Source organism: Seriola lalandi, unplaced genomic scaffold (genome assembly GCF_002814215.2).
Source record: "Seriola lalandi dorsalis isolate HSWRI2012SDOR001 ecotype SW California unplaced genomic scaffold, Sedor1 jcf7180002053619, whole genome shotgun sequence".
In the NCBI taxonomy this organism is placed as follows: Eukaryota; Metazoa; Chordata; class Actinopteri; order Carangiformes; family Carangidae; genus Seriola; species Seriola lalandi.
The window spans coordinates 240,766-252,415 of record NW_019524172.1 but is presented as its reverse complement, the minus strand read 5'-3'; positions in this window follow the sequence as shown (position 1 = coordinate 252,415).

The window sequence follows — 11,650 nt, the reverse complement described above, 5'->3', positions numbered from 1 at the left end:
CATAAACACACAATTCTCTGCCCATCCTTTTGCCCTCCTCCTCCTCCTCACTACTTCCATCCATCCACCCGTCTCCCACGAGGAGCTCTTGCTCCAAGGCTGCGGTGCAAGCGCTTATAAAAGAAAAAGAAAAAAATATTGCTTGCCCTGATGATGGAAAAACCGACACCAAAAAAAGCAAGAGAGAAGAAATGTAGTAGGAAAAAAATGTTAAGTTGAAAAGCGAGCATTTTCTCTCGCTCTGAGCTCTTGGTCCAGGCTCAGAGCATCCCTGGACGCCAGAGTCTTTCATCATTTGGCAGCCTGGCTCTGCAGTTCAGTTTTACCTCCTGGCTGGAGGCAAGCAAAGCACCATTCGCTCTCCACACAGCAAGCAAGAAGGAAAGAGAGAGGGAGATGGAGACAAAGAAAGAGTAAGAGAGAGTGAAAAAGCAGTCTTTCATGCAAAAACAACCTCTGGAGTCATCCATAGCATGGGCCCCTGTCTTTTTATGCTGTGCTCTTCCCTCTGCTCCTCCATCTCTCTCCTCTGTTTGCTTCATTTTCTGATGTGCTTTAGCTCCAGAAGTAAAGCGCTTGTCATTATATAATATGCAGCTGCAGATAGCTCCCAGTGATGGAGATGTTGAAAGCAAAGTGGGGGAGATGTGTGCTAGCGAGGCAGAACAGAATGACCCCTGATGTCCTACTCTCCTTTTTGGAAGGAAGCAGAGTCTCGCTGGTATCATCGCTGAAATACCAAAAACAGCCATGTTTTGTGCTTGAAGACTGCAACGCCTTCGTAGGCGATTTCAAAGTACACCTGCCACCCTGTTTTGCCCGTTTTCTTCATGAGCCTCTCTGAAACCAAAACTCAACAGCAATACTTCAGGCTGTTTTATCCCTCCTTACCTTAGTACTTTTGTTTTTTTGGTTGAGTTATGAAACCCTCAAACTTAGTTCTGCTCAAAACCACCGGAACTTAGGGGACTGATTTACAGAAACCCTATTATTGACATTCAAAATCAATTCATTGTTGTGCGATGATTGAGAATTAAATAAAACAAATACTTAATAATACAATTGCATACACTGGAGGGAAACTACACGCAGGGAAATAAGATCACAACCTCCCGCTAAGCGAGTAAACTGCACCAACTGCGCTGACAGTCTTTAAATGCTCTCCACCGCTGAGAGTGAACACAGGTTCCCACAGGGCTTGATAAAGCACCCCTACCATATGCATTCTTTCGCCATGGATATGCCACCATGAACAAGACACTTGGGCATGTCAGGCCAGGCTGAGAGGAAGACTGATGTGTCTCATCATTAGGGCCGATGGCCTTCCCCTGCGGCGAGTTGTATGTTCCTACTGTGGCGGCCCAGCGGGACTTCACTGGCACCCCGCTAAGAGTTCTGGGAGCAAAGGCATCTGGCGGAAAACGTCTTCCTCCCACTCAGACTCACAGGGCCAAATAGGAAAATATGCAGATATCAAACACGCACATATTCTTAAGTGTAAGTGCATTACATAAGTATATGTGATATAGATTTTAGAGGACACGCACATACTTATACAGACACATACACAAAAGCCTGGTTCAAAATGGGTGCAATCTGGCCCCCGGGGAGCCTGCCCGCCGCCCATGGCCCCTGCTGAGTTTGCCCAGTGGGAGCTCCAGCGCTAGCTGCTAGCTGCACAGCGGGGTGTCTGGGATATGTGGTCCTGGAGACTATAAGACTAGGAGTGGTGTGGCGACCATGGAGGCCTTGTCCCTCAGACAGGCCGCAAAGACAGAATGTTTCTCAGGCCCAGGCATATGCTCTTAGACATGGACGATTGTGTCGATTCCCTTTGCAACTGCTGTTCCCATGGCCTTAACCTGGAGGGTCCTGAGAAATTATTTCGGAGAGCTTAATCATCGTTTTCATCGTTAAAGCCCATGGAGAAACCAACACTGAATAGACTTTATGTCTGAAAGCGACTGCTGGACAGATGTGTCATCTCTGGTGAAAGTATATGATGCACTTGAATTCAACGAGAAGGACAGAGGAGCATATAAAGAACCTTAAAGAGCAAAGGTCTACGTCATTTAAATTGTTTTACATCTTAACATTTTAGGTATGTAACAATATCATAACCATCACAAACACTGAAAGCAGCCAATAATAGAAAGTAAAAGGTTATAATTCTGGCATCTCAACAATAACTCTCTGATTCAATAAGTGAATGTGGATGTTCAGAAACAAGACCGGGGAGCCATTTAAAAAGTTTCTAAATACTTTTAAAAAAAAAACCCACAAAAAACAGGTGCAAGAGCAGTTAGATTTTTCCTGAAGATTGACACATAACATTCCCTTTGGAGAAATGACTCGACTAGAGAAAATATATCTTTTATATTATCCTCAATCAATGAATTCAACAAATTACTTTGCTCTACTTTCAGACAGTAGAATTTTCTAACTCTGTTCCCACCTTCTGAACAAACTGGACAGCAGCATCTTGTGGCAGTTTTTTAACAAGCGGGTCCAGAAGGTCGGCATTTTGCATCACTTAACTGTTTTTAAAAAGATGAGTGATTATAGAAAACTGTACTCATCGTCATTAACTACCTTAAGGGTGCATTTGGTAAAGTGCCATGGGATTTCTATTCCCAGTTGCTGCTGAGTTACTAAAAATAGAAGACAGTTCCACATGTGTAAATCTGTGTAAATCATCAACTTTTTACACGTTAAATCAAACTCCTGATATGAAATCCAAGATTAGCTGATGAGAGATTTCATAAACGTGCTCACTGCAAGTGTGTTTGGCAGCTCCATTTATTTTGTGTGGCCTGAAGATGTTTATCGGGGGAGCTTGTTGGAGGAAATTAAACTTGTAATTTGATGAATTTTGAAGTCAAAGACAAAATGTAGGTTTACATTCTTTTCTGCCTGAGAGGATGGCAATGAGCTGTAGGTGTATAATCAAATTAAATAGAAGCCACTGTCAAAACATCACATTTTGCTTAATCACAATCTAGTCAAGTTTGGCCTGATGAAACTTGAAGGCCTATCTATTTGTGCACTAGATAGTACTAAGTTTGGGTTCTTTTAGAACCATGTGATATTTGCAAGACCTCTCCAATATAAACCAACATGCACAAGCTTATAAACCCTGAATCAGCGTTTGGCCACATATTACTGCTGTCTGTTGACCTCAGGGGTCTTTGGTGCCTGTGTCAAATCACCAGAGAGGGTTCGCTGGTGATTGATGTTCCATCTCATCATGGCCACAGTTACCTGCCACAGCTCAGAGAGGACAAAACCTTTGGGACGGGCCAGAACTAACTTAATTCTTGTCATCCGCCCCTTTGCAAGGTATGGGAAAAATGGCCTGGACTGAAGAGTTTGGGAGATGAGAGAAGTGGGACTTGAATGGAGCCAAAAGGAGAAAAGGACTGAAAGGAAAAGGAACTCGGTCAAAGGAAAGGGGGCAGGAAAGGCTGAATGCACCATTCCGTGGTCTACAGTGTTGATATTTCTCTCAATGGTCTCCTCTAAAGTGAGCGATTTAAGCCACCCCGACACACTAAATTTGCCCTTTGTGCATGAAGAGGCCCCTAGCTGTCGTGATGCAAGGTGAGGAGGCACTGGGGGCAGATGGAACCTGCTTGTCACCTCAATGGTCTCCTTTCTCCTCCCTGTATGCCCTCCCTGGCCCGCCCCGCCCATCGTCACCATTCACCCAAAGCTCCAGTGGGAACGTCCAGGGACCCCGCGCTTTGGGACGGCCCCATATAATGAGCCCCTCTGGATGGCTTGAATGTGGTGCCATTGTTCTACTCAGGGCCATTAAACCACCTCCTGGGCAAACAAGAGCGTCCCTCTTCCTTTATGGGGCCCAAGAAGGCAACAAAGAGAGGAGTCATTGAGACACAGAGGGGCCGCCCTTTGTTTGGTGTCCTTTTTGCTGCTCCTCAATGCCTGGGCTGGGAAGGGGAGGCTCCTGTTGGTCTTTAGCGCTCCTCATATCACCACAATCCCTTGTTTGGCTAAAGTGGAGATGTGAACTTAATTGACTTGAGTGGCCCCTGTGCACCATGTAGCAAATAACCTGGAGGAGATACAGAGAAGGTGTTGTGCACCTCAAAGTGTTTTTGGCTGTTCTAACTGTGGTGAAAACCTGTGAGGAAAGTTTTATGGCCCCTGCGATTCCAGCTAATTAAACCCTGGAGAATTTTATACCATCTGATTTCATCAGCGAAATGTAGCTGAACTGCAGTTGATAACAGCACTCTAGAGGGATGACATACTGAAAGAGATCACAAGACTCCTGTGAAGTGATCTAAAATTATGAGTGACAACGTTTTTAAATCATTTTCACAGGTAATTACGATAAATTCCTTCTGCAATGAGTTCAACTGGAAACTGTGCATCCCTTTCATACCAGTGGTAATGAAATCACTGAGGCCTACCTCACATGACAGACAATTACAACTGTAACCACTTACATGATAGACCTAAATAGAAAGTTAACTGAACGCCTGCTTGCTTCTGCTAAGGATTCTTCTTCAGTGGGTTACACAGTGAGACACACGTTTCAGATGCTTTCCCTGTGTGGTGCTCCTCAGTGACGTTGCAGCCTTGAGATGTCCTGAGGCTAAAAGGCTGTAGGCTAATGTCAGGTTGCACCATGCTTCACATCCAAACAAGGCCCTGACCTCAACCTTTACTTCGGCCACCATCCCGGGCAGTGAGGCTTATTGACTGAAGGCAGGTGCTGAGCGCCGGGCTCCTGAGGAGAGGTTAAGGAGAAGAGTCAGCACCTCCCTGGGTGCTGCAGACTGGCTCGCTGCCACCATGTCATCCATCCTGTAGTCTAATCGAGTTATCATATCAACAAATCTCCCATCAGGGGCCCCACAGCTGACACTCCCAGAAAGAAGCCCAGAGGGGGCCGACAAATTTCTAGCAGCAGGACACTGGGGAAAGGAGCCAGCCTGCTAGGCGGCAATGAAAGGTACCTGCAGCCTCCGGTCAAGCTCCCCTCTGGGGACGACACTCACGCTGGGCGCCATGCTGGGGCGGTTATTCGATTAGGCTGCGTGCTATGTGGGCAACTCCATTCTGCAGCCCCCATGGCCGAGTGAACCACCCACTGGGAAAACTGTTCGAGTTACCATGGGGAGAGAAAAAAAAACAGTCTGGGATAAAAAGCATCCAATCTGTTAGAAAATCTACAATATGAAAGCTATGGCTGCTGTGGGTCAAATATGTATCTGATACCACTTTCCTCCTCCTTCAAAAAAACAAAATCAAATCTTTACTAAACCTGGGTTTCTTTTTCCTTGTGTGGCAGTGGTTCTGTCAGGCAACTCTCACACAAAATAAAGTGAGTGCATCAGATCAAAACAGATCAGATTAAAAAGGTTTTGAAAACGGGAGCAAACTAATTATAGGTGCCGAAGCTGTAGCTGCAGCAGTTTATTTAACAAAAGATTTAAATTAGTGGCTTACTGTGAATTCTTCTCTCCTACATCACACACACATGCACAGTATTACACTTTCACTCTTGCACAGAGAAACACTCAGCAGGGGTCAGCGGGAGAAGGGGGTAGTTGTGTTGGCCCGAGAGTTGACCTGCCACTCCATTGCTACCTGCTGCTAAGGCACAAAGGAGCCCCTTGGCGAGCCGCGTCAGGAAGAAAAGCCAGGCGGAGAATGAGTCAACTCCAGCTCCACAGAGAAGAAGACCCTCGTCTATCCTCCATGACCACTCTGTCATCCATGAATACTATTTACGCCACGGGAAGTCTTTTCTCTAATAGACCCCCCTGTTCCCCTCTTCTTCGCCTCGCGCTCTCGCCACATTCACAGGGACCCTTCTTGTCTTCTCTGTTCTGTCTCATCCTTTTCTCTCTCTCTTTCCCCCCCCCTTTTTTTTTTTTTTTACAGGCTAAATCAAGAGAGATGCTCCCCAAGCATTGCAAATTGATTATGGTGCTGAACATTTATTACATGACGGCTGGGGGTCTGCACGGTGGAGATGTGAGAGAGAGGGAGCGTGCTGGGGAGAGGAATGCGGGCTCATCCTCAGGGTCATCATTATGATCACACACTCCGTCACTGTCATGGGGGACGGCTACTGCACACGCATTTCGCAGAGGAGCTGTTTGAAAACTAGGACACACTATAAACGCAACTGACTTATGTCTCATTAGGCATGTGGATTTAATTTCACTATTTCATTGAACTGAAAAAATGCGATAAAACTGATGGAAAATGTAGGGGTTCAACACAATAACAGCATCATCCATGCAACATAATGCAATCCAACACAGCAGCCTTGCAATGAATACTTCTTTTATGGAGAATATAATGTTCCTTGTTTTGTTAAAACTGCCCCCAAAAGGCTTTGATAAACCATGCATATTGAATTATATTGTAATGTGTTCTTGTGATTTTCATCCCCTGCATGTAGAGGGGATGGACAAAAGAAAACATCACAAACTATATCGTCAAAAATCACCATACATTTAAATCATCCTCTCTCCGACAAGGACTAAAAAACATGTCCACCACCGTTTCTTTTGATAACCATATATCTTACAATGAACTGTGTCTCTAGTGAATGCGAAGTTTGACTACTGCAAATGTAATAATGTCATCATTGGGCTTTTTCTCTTGACATTTTTTATGGCATCTCTGTGAGTCTCTGTAGAGAAACTAGAGACAGCGTGGGTGGAGAACGTTACTAGTATTCTCAAGAGATTTTCCAGTCTGGTGGCAGTCTGAATCTTCTGAACAAAAGCAGAAATTAGTCAGTGTCACTGCAACGTAATTCCATTTGAAATCTGCAAGATTCTGCTCAGAAAATAGGAAAGTTTTCATGACTGTACAAGAATGAATAATTGTGATAGTGATACTGCAAAATAGGCTTGTGTTTATGTAAAACAATAAGGTCACTAAATTGGATTCAGTTATTCAGTGGGTGATGCAGTTTAACAAGGATGTTAAGTACTGTATACTGTGCATTTTGCGGGTGCATTTTCATGGCCGTACACATCCGCGCGTGTGTGTATATGAGAGGTATTCTCACACACAGTCATACATGAGCACAGTGCTCTGGACACATTAACATACCAAAACAATTGCTGGTGCACACATAAACAAACACAACCACACGTACACATTCATAATCTCTCAATGGTCTAAGATTAGTTTTCAATTGGTTTCCATTACACACTGGCTGTATGTGGCTCTTGAACAGGAGAGTGAACGCTTAACCACTCACCCTATAGGTTACTGTGGGTACTAAAATTAGATAAATATTTACATTAAATCCATTAAAACACACAGAAACACAACCTCTCCGCCTTTTTACCACCCAGCTCTCCATGCACATACAGCACCAGACGGGGAGAGGGTTAGATTTTTGGGGTGACCCCTATTGTGGCCGGCTTTAATCCTGGCCGCAGCACCTTCCAGTGGGACAAAGGGATTGTGAGCGGCAGGATGCCAGTCCTCAGTTCTCCTAACGCTCCACACAAAGCTGCTGCCACCGGGTTATGATTAGAACGTCAGTGTCGCCCACAGAGCTCTTGCTGGGAGGGATGCGAGCTTAGACCCACGCCAAGCCAGGGCTCCGCCAGCACTTTGAAGAATAGAGAGCGGGTGAAAGAGAGGGCCACAATGAATACCTAAAAACCCCCATTCAGCCAGACCTTGAGAAGCACAGGTTGCCTCTGTGGTCGGTCCTCATCTGTTCTCTGTCTCCTTCTGTTCCCTTCTTCACCTTGGGCTGAGAATTTGCTGAGGTCTGCGGCTTCCTCAGAGACCTCTTACAAAGGGAAAGAAGGACAACAAGACGGGGGGTGAGACTTTCACAGAATAGCTCCATCAAAAATGGCGTGGCCCAGACCTGGCCCAAGATGCTCACACTACTCCGCTAATAGCCCGCATCAGCAAAAAGACAAAAGGAACTCTGCAATTATTAGACTTAAGGGTTGGCTTTAGTGAATGGGAAAGTCCAAATGAAATCATTGTACGTTGATGGAGGAGTTGGGGGTTAGCTGGGGTTCAGCAACAGACCAATACCCAGGCCTGGAATAATTAACCAGAAACAGCTATTAATCTTGACAAATGACAGTGCCTGAAACAATGGGGACTGACCAATCATTGATGGTAACATCCACTCTGAGGACCTTGGCTCACAGGGGCCTTGGTATTTTAACCACAATATATCAAGCTCACTGAGTACAGTGATGGATGAATTGCAGTTCTATGAGGAAAGTGATTGAAAAACAAATCTCACAAAGACCTAACTTGAATTTTTCACTGACAATGCAATTTCCTTGTTTTTGTAACAAATGACAGCAGTGAAATTATGAGAAAATAACGGACAGATGCGGAAAAAAATAGCACCAAAGTGACCAGATAATATTTCTGTGATCAGCAACTGACTGCGAGCAAACAACACCAACAATCAACACCTGTCACAGGTAGTATAATTGTATTTTCCTCTGTAGTGCAGTAGCAAAAGGTAAAGTAACATCCGACTGTGGGCTTTGGTTAATGACACACACAAGGAAACAGGCTACACCAAAACTCCCTTAACAGTGATTACACTCAATATGAGTACACACAAAGGTGGGAGGTAAGGTCACGCTAAAATGGACACAGAAGAAAAATAAGTTTAGGTTCAAGTCTATGCAAGCTGCGCTCTGTGATAGAAAATATGATTAAAAAAAAAGCAGCAGCAGCAGACAGGTGTCAAAACCAACTGCTGAGGTAAGAACCCTGCAGGAAATCTGCACATGTAGAAAATCCACACCCTCTGTGCTGAGTTTATCCATTCACACATAATTATTAAAACATACATGTCGAAATTTGCTGCTCTCTAATATCCATGCAAATAGCCTACAGCAAGTCATCAGAAATATGAAGCCAGAGTAAAACGTGGCATGGACAGAAACCTCTCTCACACATTCAGATCCAAACCATATGAATGTACGGGAACCTGTTTGTTTTTTCCTTTTTTTGCAGTATTTCTTAAAGAGAGAGAGTATTAGCTGAAGACTCACACTGTTCAAAAAGTATAACTATTGTGTATGCAACAATTGTATTGCTAATATAGATTCCTCCTTAACTTGCCAGCTTGATTCAAAACACCAAAGCCAGCAAAACTAAAAAACTGACAGCTCCTTTATATGTATTTATTTATTTGTTTACAGTTTGTGTCAAAATAATAGGTACACTTACCAATCCTAATGAATAAAAAACAGAATAGTGTATTTGCTCTATAAGAGTATTTGTAATATTTCTTGGCTTTGTTTGGGCCTGGTATGATGTCTAACAAGGTTGTTTTTTTGTTTTTTTTTGTTTTTTTTTACCAGAAACGTGTTAAAATTGAACATTTGTCTGCCCACTTTGTCCACTTATCTATACATTTTAAACACACACAATTAGGCATCTGTCATAATTTTTGAAAGAGCAGTGGTCAGACTCGAAAGATCAGTAACAAACTGCAGCCGCAGCTGACACTGTTTTATCTGTAGGGGAGATGAGTGACTGAAGGAGGACGAGGAGGGGGAATGGAGGCATCTTGAGAGACAAAGGCCAACAGGAGGCAGTTATGGGGAGGTGTGTAGGGGTGACAGGGTGGTGGTACAGTATGTGGCAGACCCCTGGCACACACGCCAGCTCCACTTTCCACGCTGCTCACTCTCTTGACGCTGGGCTCCCCCAGTGCCCCTGCCCTCCTCCCAGCACCGCTTTGTCTGCCCACATAATCTCCCAGCAAAGAAGGCGACGCAGGTGGTCCCATCCCAGTGAAGGCTCACCTCCCCCTCCATCCTCTATCTCTCTTGTGCTCTCACCCTCTGCCTGTTCTTGTCTCTCTCTACCCTGGCTGCCTGCATCCTCTCCCACTTCAGCCCACGGCGTGGCGACACAAAGAGACACCTCCCTGGCAGAGATAAACCTATTTTAGAGATGCCGAGGGGGAACCTGACGCTCCCTGCCTCTCCTTCCCTTGTTCCCTTCCTCTCTCTCTCTCCCTCTTTCTCCCAGGGAGGGCTGCGCTGGGCTTCAAGCACCATTTGCGCCTCAGTGGTGTGTGTATTCTTGTGTTTATGTATGTTTGTCTGTTTCCTTGAGTGTGCGTGTGTGTGTGTGTGTGTGTGTGTGTGTGTGTTGAGGAGGTTCAAAGAGTTCCGCCTCTATAGTTCACCAGTCAACCTGATCCATGGGGGACATAGGAGGCAGGGGGCGACAGCAAGGGATAGTTTCAGGGTTTAAGTAGAGGTTGTCCCGGTTAGTACCGATGTTACCCCTCAACCTGCAGGATGGCCTTAGGTAGGTGATTCATGGTTTTCATGGATGAGTGTTTGATACTTTCCAGTGAGCAACAACTAACCAATATTTGATCACAAAGGCCCTGAAGCAGCAGAAATTTTCCTCACTATAAATCTCAGGAGTATGAACATGTAATGCTCGTCCTCAAACCTCAAAAATCATCTATTGTTCAAAGGTGAAAAGGGTATGCAAAAAGTCAAAAGAATTTGTTTAATTTAGGTAGACTGTTTCAAAAATGGGGGTGGGTTTCAGAATATTCAATACAGTGTGTGGCCACAGTGATTAAAGTTTAAAGGTTTCAAAATGACCCTAAAAATCATACAAAAACCACTTGCACACTTTCTTTCTTACCATCACATCTTATTTCCAGCCTCAAACAATTACTCCAAACTCCTTTAGAGCAGAAAGGGAAACAAACCCTCCATTACTGCATGAGAAGTAATTACCTACTTCAAGGATACAAGGACAAACTCCATATCACTCAGTGGGAAAACACTAACATGGTCTCTCCTCTGCCCTGACATCATTGTTATCACACCCACCTCCCCTTCAAACAAATCAGACATGGAAAATTGTCTGGTATTCCCCCCTGGGCGCTCCCAATCACAGCATCAAAGGCATGACGCAAGGCCGGGACAAAATGGAAGCCATTATGGCTAATTAGCTGCTGCCCTTTAAAGCACAGGGACTCGCCGGCTGCCGGGGCTCTGAGTGTGTGTCAGAGCAAACGCCACTGACAGCTCCCACGCTACAGAGGATACAGGGGGAGGGAGGGAAGGGTTAGAGAGGAGACAGGGAGAGGCAAAAGAAAGAGAAAAAAAAGCAGTGTGAGGTGGCTTGTGAATGAGCTGGAAAGCATGCGTTCAATTTCTTTTTAAAAATGTTTCCTGCAAATAATGGAGGAAGTGAGCAGCAGTGAGTTACACGTGATGAAAGGAGTTCCTTCTTTCCCTGCCAGGATCCACATGGGCATTCTTCAAGCTCACCCAAGCAGAACACACACACACACACACACACACACCCACACATACACACCCACACATACACACACACACACACACACACGCATGCACGCACACACCCCACCCACTACCATAAAATTCACTTATGCCCCTTCACATCCTCTCCATCCCACCATCCCACCTCAACTTATCACACACCTGAAGGTCTGCCTGCTGCCCGATTACCCAGCCTGCCGCCTGCCCTCCCCTCTGCTCGTCTGTCATCATGCTTCTATGGTTACGACAACCCTAAACCACGCATGCACACGTGCACACACACACACACACACACACACACACACACACACACACACACACACACACACAGATGG